This window comes from Azolla caroliniana, unplaced genomic scaffold, assembly GCF_043228905.1.
Source record: "Azolla caroliniana isolate FFs.n. ecotype wild unplaced genomic scaffold, voAzoCaro1.0.p SCAF_18, whole genome shotgun sequence".
Lineage (NCBI taxonomy): Eukaryota > Viridiplantae > Streptophyta > Polypodiopsida > Salviniales > Salviniaceae > Azolla > Azolla caroliniana.
In genome coordinates this window covers 16,467,589-16,477,807 of record NW_028230453.1, presented here as the reverse complement: position 1 = coordinate 16,477,807, position 10,219 = coordinate 16,467,589, and positions in this window count along the sequence as shown.

The window sequence follows — 10,219 nt, the reverse complement described above, 5'->3', positions numbered from 1 at the left end:
ATAAACACTGAGTAGTAGTGGTAGAGAGACTGAGTGAGTAGACACAAAAACCTCTATTACAAAAAAATAATACTCAATACATACAAATGTGCTCACAGAGCACTTTTTATACAAGCCCTCTAACAGGGTTGACAAGTACTTCAATGCTCTTGAAAGAGCATCTAACACTAACTCGCCTATATTAGGCCTATTTACTAAAATAGGCATATGGGCTAGTGACGTTCTGGATCCACTTACTCAGCCATTCCGTCATCCGGTTCGGACCCTTCATTCGGATCTGACATCCAGCTTGTTTAGTTGATTCGGCATCCGGTCCGGAACCCAGTCCGAAACGTAGGCTTATTAGCCTAAGCGGACCTATTCGGCCAGATTGTATACGGCCCGGCTTGCGGCTTGTCCAACCGACCGACCCATGTTGAGTTTGTCCGCTCAACACTTCCCCTCAAGCTCAACTTGAGGTTGGTTCCCAATGTCAGCATTCGCCGATTCTTGCTTCTGCCTCCTCATAGCATCTTCACCCCTGCTTGCTCTCCTTGTTCGGTCTAGTCCCGCGTCCCATGACCCCTCTGGTCCAATGCTCCTCGACCCGTCCGATTCCGATCACCTCGACCCTGTTGGGAAAACTAGATCCCTTCGGATGGGATGAGCTGAAATTGATGAGCAAGCTCAGTCGAGGCCAAAAATCGATTTCCGAAATCGGGGGACGATATTTGTAGATAGTCCAAATGTGCCCCTTGTGGGCTATACTTGTAAATAGCCAGAAAGTTGTTTTAGTATATAAACAACTAGGGCAAACTTTAAGTTAGAGTTGTTGATCATTGTTGTAAAGTTACAACTAAGATAGTTGGTTCTGTAATTGTGAGTGAGTGAGAGCGTCATGAATTCGTGAACATTATGCTTCACCCGGACTTGAACCTAGGACTTCATATTACGAAATTCAAAGCCTAGCCATTAAGGTAACCTATTAGGACGTGAAATAATAAAGACTACTTTTCATAGTGATTATTGTATCAGAGAAACTTCTGGAACTTTCTAGTACATTCTAGAAATCTTCTAGAACATTCTAGAATATTCTAGGTCCAAAACATTCTAGAACATTCTAGAAATCTCTAAGCTATTCTATAGAAACCTATAAATAGAGACAAATAGATCATATCAAATTAGTTCAAATCAACACCAGTCTTCAGCTCCAAGCCTACCTTGTATCCAACTCATCCGTGTACTCATTCTATTCTAATAAACCCACTCTTCTCTTATCAATCCATTCTCCTCTCTTCTTCTATTCTCTTATACCTTCCTTCAATCGTTCAATCTCTTACTTTGTTCTGACAGAGAGAGTGAGAGTTAGCCAATAACTCTACAATTGTTAGTATGACAAAGGAGAGCTTAAGGTTGTTGCCTTGAAGCTTCTCATTGTACTCCTCATTATAGTGATCTAGTTCGGAGTTTGAGGACTCCCGTGGTTTTTCCCTTTCGGGTTTTCCACGTAAATATCAGTGTCTCGTTTTCTAAGTTTGTTTTTCATTTTTCTGTTCTCTTATGTCTGAGCATTACCTTGCTTAGTTTCTGTGCACCTAAACACGGATACGTGAAACCGGTTGTGGCCGGTGACGATCCTAACAAGTGGTATCAAAGCGATGGAATACTCGTTCGACAGCATGTTCAAGCTTACCGGTGCCGTGAAAATCCGCTAGTAAGTGCAGATCGTGAGGCGGAACCGCTGAGGTTCTGGACCGAAAGAATTTAGGGTTTAACGCTTAATGCACTTTAAGCTTAAAGATGAGAGATTTCCCTCTAATAAGAGTAAATTGGTAGTATAAGAGATCAAATAATAGTTAATTACATTTATGCATAAGCAAATCTTCGAGTAGGAGATTATGCGAGATTGAATAATACTTAATTATTCTTATGAGTAAGAAGGCTTAGAGTAAGCAAGCATGAATTACACTTAATTTTACTTATACATAAGAAAAGTTTAAAGAAAGAGATCATGAGAGAGGAAACATGGAAAGTTTTTTATTACTAAATCATCACTATAATGGATCTATTTTGTTACATGTTTTTTTTTCTATCCCCTTTTAGGGTATAAGTGTATGAGAGAGGAAACATAAATCTTTTCTTCTTCAAATCCCCTACCCCTTCTTCTTAAAATAAGCTCTTATTTATAGGTTTAGGATTGCTTGCTTCCTTTCTTTCTTTCTTTTTCCCAAAAGTCTCTCTATATGAGTCGAGTTTTCTTTTTATCACTATTTCTGTTCCATAACGTCAAATCTGACATGCAAGTTACTCTTAGAAAGCTATTTCTGTTAGCTTTCTTATGCATCTTTCCTTTTTTAATTTGGACATTGGACGAGGAAATTACGAGCTTTTTACTCGACCTTGTTCCTCATATCCACGGCTGGCTTTTCTTTTCCTATCTTTTTCTCTATTTTTGTCTACTTTCGAAAACCACTTCTAACTTTTTATCCTTTCATTTATTTATTACTATAGTTGATTTAACAACATTAGTTTATTTGAACTACTATTTTATTCTCTTTTGAGGGTGATTTCGCACTATGTGTCGAAAACATCATGACATCGGCTCCAACTACTCAATGTGGAAGTCGAAGATGAGAGACATGCTCGTGTGCAAAGACCTGTGGATGTTGGTGTAGTTCGGCAAAAGCAAGCCAGACAAGATCGATGCATTGACTTGGGAAGTCATGCATCTGAAGGTAGCAACATATATAAGGTGTTTTATAGACATGACTCTATACAACAATTTTGATGAAGAGACGAGCGCGATGTCCTGTAGAAGAAGATTGACATGATGTTCGAAAACAAGAACGCCGTGAACAGAGTCTCAGTTTTCAGAAAAATCATGAGACTTTGGTATCAAGATGGCTCCAGCATGGTGGAGCACATTAATGCCTTCCAAGGACTGATGAATCAAACCACCTCTCTAGAAGTACCTCTTGCCGACGAGGTATTAGCTCTATTGTTGCTGGGATCCCTTATGGGAAACACAGGTTGTCACATTGGGCAACGCGGGATTGGAAGGGAAACATCTATCCCTAGAGCAGGTGAAGTCAAGCTTACTAAATGAGGAAGCTCACCAGAAGGACCGAGAGTCCAATACCGACCCGAAGGCCCTTGTCACGGGGAGTGACACGAATCGAGGAAGAGACTGAAACCAAAGTCCCCAGAATCGAGATAAGTCAGGGACAAGGTCGAAGTCAAGGGGAAGGCCCACGTGCTTCTATTATGGGAAGTCGGGGCACTTCCAAAAGAATTGCTGACACTTTCGAAAGGAGAAAGGGGGAGCTGATGGTGTAGAGCCGAGAAAATTCCGAACAGAAAGAACACCTCAACAATCACCACGAGTGAAGAGGAGTTGTTGTTCATCAGTGAACAAAATGAAGTCAACCTTGCCGACGAAGAATCAACATGGGTGGTCGATTCGGGTGCGTCATTTCACCTAACCCTCGACTGAAAGTGCTTCTCATCATACAAGGCCGGAGACTACGGTCTAGTAAAAATGGGGAATGAAGGAGCATGTTGAATTGTTGGCATTGGAGATGTGTGCTTGAGGTCATCGACAAGGTGCAAACTAGTGCTGAGAGATGTTCTCCACATTCCGGAAGTTCAATTGAACTTGATATCAGCCGGAATGACTGTTAATAGGTTTTCAGGTTAGGGATAACGATTATGATGATAATATGGTAGTGATGGGGATGGAGATGATGAAGATGTTGAGAAGCATTGTGGGGTGGGGGGTGGTGCCTAGAATGGCCCCAACCCCCCTCCCAAGGGGGTTCAACGTAAGGGAATAGAGAGAGAAAGAGAGATGACAAGAGAGAAAGATTGAGAGAGAAATGTTCCTTTCATCCTTCATTCATTCCCCATAAGGGGTTAAAAAGTTACAAAAGGGTAGATACATAGGGGTGCAAGCCCCCTCGGACATTCACACCAATCACTCACTCACACCTCCTCGTATCCATCCACATGCACACACGTTTACACTCACAATTATAGTTACACATTTACACATACACATAAACAACATTATAACATTCCACCCTCGCTCTCCATACATCTCGTACGGTAACAACAATGTCATGAAGTTCTGCAAGGGGAGCCTGGAAAACCAGCACACTGTACATAATGAATGCTCGATTATGCCAAAACGAAGTGAACGTGCTGAACTTGATATCAACCGGTCGTCTGGATGATGAAGGCTATACGGGGTAGCATCCGAAACGGCTTCATGAAGTTCTACAAGGGGAGCCTGATCATGTCGGTGAATGAATCGTTAGTTATGCGGAAGTGTGTGTTCGGATCATTTGGCTATGAACAACAAACAACGTAAACAGAAAGTAGAAAGGGCAGATTGAGACTTACATAGTTACGAGCTTTAATGGAAAGCTTCTTATTTCTGCACAACGCGTTTTTCTCTCTCTCTCAGAGATTACAATCATCTTTCTTCATCATCCATTACAATGTTAGGTATTTGCTTATATAATAAGCCCTAACTTATTGTCGAGTTCACACTCGGACGGATACAAGGTGGAAGGAGTCGGCCTTTTATGCCAACAAACTCCCCTGTAAAAGGACTACTCTTCTGTAGAATTACAAATTTTTGGGGTTGTCTTCCCCGTAAACCTAGATTACAAATTTAATTAGATTTTATACAAGTCTATCAGCAAGTAGCCGAGTTGGCAGAGGTATGGTATGATTATCGATCAACTCTTACCTTCTACTCCTCGTTCGGCTTTCTTCTGCTCGGTCTCTTGTCGTAGTCCCATCTTTGTCCTTAGTGTTCCGAATCGTTGATCTGGGAGTGGCTTCGTCAGGCAATCTGCGATGTTCACCTTGGTGTCGATCTTCCGGACTTCGAGCTTCTTCTCAATTACGATCTCCCGGATATGACGACACCACACCTCAATATGCTTCGTCTTCACATGATAGACGGGGTTGTTGATGAGGTGTATTGTGCTTTGTGAGTTGCAATGGATGGTCGGCGTTGATCGGTTGGTTCAGCTTGTAGTTCCGAAATCGACAGTCAGTCGGTGCAACCATATCACTTCTTTCGCTACTTCCGATGCTGCTATGTACTCGGCTTTTGTAGTAGACAGAGCCGTGCACTCTTGAAGTTTCGACCTCCATGATATCGCACCGCCACCATAGGTGAATATGTAGCCTGATGTCGATTTCCGATTGTCCGTGTTTCCGGCATAATCGGAATCGGTGTAGCCTTCGACTTCGGTTGATGTTGTTGAACCGAATGTCAGCTATGCATCTGTGGTTCCTTTTAGATACCTAAGGATGTGCTTGACGACCTCCCAATGCTTCTTTCCTAGGTTTGACATGTACCGGCTGGCCACCCCTACGACGTAGGCTAGGTCGGGTCGGGTCGCCACCATTGCATACATGATACTTCCTACTGCCGATGCGTAGGGTATCTTTCCATTAAGCTCTCTCTCCTTGTCCGTTGCAGGAGAGTCTCTATCCGATAGTCTGATCGACGTCGAAAGCGGTGTCAGTGCTGGCTTCGCATTCTCCATGTTGAAGCGCTTTAGCACCTTGTGGATGTATTCAGACTGGGAGAGTCGGAGAGTTTTGATCATCCGATTTCGCTCTATCCTCATGCCCAATATGTGTTGGGCTTGTCCGAGTTCCTGCATCGTGAACTTTGTGTGAAGGCTCCAACTACTCAGTGTGGAAGTTGAAGATGAGGGACATGCTGGTGGTGAAAGATCTTTGGTTGCCGGTTCAGTTCGGGGACAAGAGACCGGATAAGATCGACGCCATGGTGTGAGAGGTGATGCACATGAAGATGATGGCATACATCCGGTGCTCCATCGACATGAGCTTGTACAACAACTTCAATGAAGAGAGCAAGGCTCATGAACTCTAGGAGAAGATCAACATCATGTTCCAGAACAAGAATGCAGTCAATTGGGTTTCGGTATTTCGGAAGCTAGTGAGGCTCCAGTACCAAGACGGCTCCAGTATGGCGGAGCAGATGAATGCCTTCCAGGGGCTGATACACCAAGCAACCTTGTTGGAAGTACCTCTCGCAAATGAGGTACTTGCTCTACTCCTGATCAGTTCCCTCCTGGATAGCTGGGAGACGTTAGTTGTCACGTTGGGCAACGCCAGGCCGGAAGGAAAACAACTATCCCTAGCAAGGGTCAAGTCGAGCTTGCTAGATGAGGAAGTGCGCCGGAAAGACAAGGAGGTGATCTCCGATGCCAAAGCCCTCCTTACCGAATTGGAACGCGGAAGATAAATGAATCGAAGTCCCTAGAACCGGGAAAAGTCGGGGACACGGTCAAAGTCAAGGGGGAGGCCCACTTGCTTCTATTGCGGCAAGCCGGGGCACTTCCAGAAGAACTGTTGGCATTTCCGGAAAGACAAGGGAACTGACAGTACCGATTCGAAGAAGTCACCGGACCGAAATAGTTCGGATCGGCGAGGCTCGGACCGAAAGGGAACGACGGCAATCACAGTAAGTGAAGAAGAACTAATGCTCATCATCGAGGAGAGCGAGTTGAACCTTGCCGTCGACGAGACAACGTGGGTTGTCGATTCCGGAGCGTCGTTCCATCTTACCCCGGACTAGAAATGCTTCTCATCCTACACAGCCGGTGAACACGATTGTTTCTGGATGGGGAATGAAGGGACATGCCGAATTATCGGCATAGGAGATGTGTTGTTGACGACATCAACCGGATGCAAGTTGCTACTAAAGGATGTCTGACATGTTTCGGAGGTTCGACTGAACCTGATATCAGCTGGTCGGCTAGATGATGAAGGCTACACAGGTAGCATCCGGAACGGTGTCATGATGTTCTACAAAGGGAGCTTAATAGTGGCTCGAGCCCGGAAGGTCAACACACTATACTTGATGAATGCCCGGATATGCTGGGAAGAAGTGAACATAGCATCCGACACTGCCGGTGAGCTATGGCACAAAAGATTGTGTCACATGAGTGAGAAGGGGATGAAGAGGCTTGCCGAAGACAACCTCATTCCGGTGAAGGACGTGCAACTTGAGAAGTGCACTGACTGCCTGGCCGGCAAACAAAACCGCACTTCCTTCCGGTCAAGACCACCGATGAGATGGAATGCACCACTGGAGCTGGTGCATACCAATGTGTGTCAAGTCGACACGAAGTCACATGTTGGATCACAGTACTTCGTGACGTTCATAGACGACCACAGTCAGAACCTGTGGGTCTCACTGTTGAAGATGATGGACCAAGTGTTATCTGTCTTCAAGGAGCTCCACGGGAGAGTGGAAAGAGAAACCGGTCGGAAGTTGAAATCGGTTCGAGCAGATAATGAAGGAGAATACCGGGGGCAGTTTGAGGAGTACTGTCGGTTGAAGGGAATCCGACTCGAATTCACTGTGCCGAAGATGCCGGAACTAAACGGATTGGCTGAAAGGATGAACCGGACCATAATGGAGAGAGTCCGGAGCATGCTAGCACATGCCAAGTTACCCAAGACGTTTTGGGCTGAGGCACTGACGACGATGGCCTATGTGATAAATAGATCACCCTCGGTACCCTTGGACGGAGACTCACCACAGAAAGTATGGACTGGTAAGGATGTGTCTTACCGACATTTGAAGGTGTTCGGGTGTCTCGCATACGTGCATGTGGCGAAGGACAAGAGAGAAAAGCTAGATCCGAAGTCCCGACCATGCATATTCCTTGGATACGACGATGATGAGTTCGGTTACCGGGTGTGGGATCTGGTCGACAGAAAGGTGTTCCAGAGTCGGGACATAGTCTTCATGGAAGACAAGACCATTGCCGACTGGGAGTCGGAGAAGAAGGTAATGAATGATAGGAACTACACACTCCCGATGAACAACGCTCGGCCACAACCAAGCTTAGAATCAAACACAGAGAATGGGAATGAATGCACGACACAATGGAGAGAAGAGTACACAGGATGTTTACGTGGAAAACCCAAACACGGGAAAAAACCACTATAGTCCACTGACTGCTAACTATCACTATGTAACAATATACAATAGATGAACACAGAGGCAACGACCTCTTGTTCACTGTCTTTGCCACAGGCGGCGATTACAACAGAGATACGAACTCTTCGTCTCTCTCTCTCTCTCTCTCTCTCTCTCTCTCTGTACACTGTTGCGCTCTAATCTTGCGCCAACAAGAATGACAACAACTCATAAAGTTTGCCCTAAGTCATATTTATACTAATATGACTTTTCGGCTATTTACAAATATAGCCCCGATGGACTCTCAGAAACATATTTACGAATATGTCCCTTCATCCAGTGAGTACTCCTCATCGGGTCTGCACCATCCGGCTCTTGCCGGGTACTCATCATCCGGTTCTCACCGAGTCTTCCGTAGCCGGGTACTCCACATCCGGTTCTCATCGGGTCTTCACCATCCGGCTCTTGCCGGGTACTCGTCATCCGGTTCTCACCGGGTCTTAGTCGGGTACTCATCATCCGGTTCTCACTGGGTCCTCCGTAGCCGGGTACTCGTCATCCGGTTCTCACCAGGTCCTCCGTAACCGGGTACTCGTCATCCGGTTCTTTTTACTTCCATCCGGAGGGACCTATTTCCTAACAAACTCCCCCTTCACTCTGGCATGGGATGTCTTACTAGTCAGTTCCGCTTTCGACATGCATCCAACTTGTCGGGTATCAGTACTTTGGTTAGCATATCTGACTCGTTCTCAGTCGTGTGGATTTTCGTCAACGCGAACTCCTGGTCATCTACTCTTTCTCAAATCCAGTGATACCTTCGCTGGATATGCTTCGTCCAGGAATGGTAGGCCGCATTCTTAGCAAGGTGGATGGCACTTTGACTGTCGCAATAGAGTCGGTATTCATCTTGTCGGATACCGAGCTCTCCGATGAAGTCCTTCATCCATAATATTTCCTTGCCGACTTCCACAACCACCATGTACTCCGCCTCCGTGGTTGACAACGCAACTGTCTTCTGCAGCCTCGACTGCCACGAAACAACTTCCCCTGCATATGTCATTACATACCCGGATGTAGACCGACTGGTATCCACATCAGCCGACATGTCCGAATCGGTAAAACCGTCAAGTTGAGGTTTACCGGAGCTGAATCGGAGACACATATTCGAAGTGCCCTTCAAGTACCGGTGTCGCGAAAATACGACGAGGATACGTGAACGTTGAGGCAAGACCCCAGGGCCTTTGTCTAGAGGATATCAAATTCGTGTATTTATATACTAAGAATTAACCGAAATGAGAAAGATTAACAAATTTTCATTAATAAAAGGGAAAGAAAGATTACAATCAATCCCAAGATTGGGATTACAAAAGTTTTATCTTATGGAGATGATTAGAATAATAGATTAGAAGAAATAAGAGATTATGATTCTTGAGTGATATGGCTTTGACAAGGAATTTTGGATTTTGAGAGATTGCTTCCATATGGAGATTATGGTTTACTTGAGAGCTAGCTTCCGTAGGGAAGATTAGGGTTCTTTGCTTCGATAAGATAAGAGAGCTCTCCCCAACAAAAGAAAAAAAATTTAGATAATATGGAGAGTATCGTGTAGAAAAAAAAATGGAATAAATATGGAGTTCTCTCTTGATCATAGCCTTTTCACTTTTTGTTGCATGGCCTCTACTTTTAGTTGCCTAGCTTTTTCTTTTGGTTGCATGTGACTGTCCACATGACCTTTACTTTTTCCATGCACTCCCTTCTTTAGTTGCTTGCGTCCACATGGCCTTTACTTTAGTTCTCTTCACTTTACTTTAGTTTGTTCCATGATCCAATCTTTCGTCCGTCTGCGTCCAACATCGTCCGGTAGCCGGTTCCATTTTGCTTGCCGACCGGTTCCGGTTTGCTTGCCGGTTCCAGTTCCGGTTTTGCTTGCCGACCGGTTTCCAGTTTGCATACCCATTCCGGTTCCGGTTTTGCTTATCGGTCGGTTTCCGGATTGCATACCAGCCGGTTTCCAGATTGCATACCGGCCGGTTTCCGGATTTGCTTACCAGCCTGTTTCCGGATTTAATTACCGGACCCGTTTTCCGGATTTAATTACCAGACCCGTTTTCCGGATTTGCTTACCGGCCAATTTTCGGTTTTAGGGAATTTGGCCACTATCATCCATTAAGACAAAGTGGCCAAAGTGCTCTTAGCACAAATGAAAAATGAGGGAGCTTAAGGTGTTTATATAGCCAGGGCCTTAACTTTCCTATCTATGTG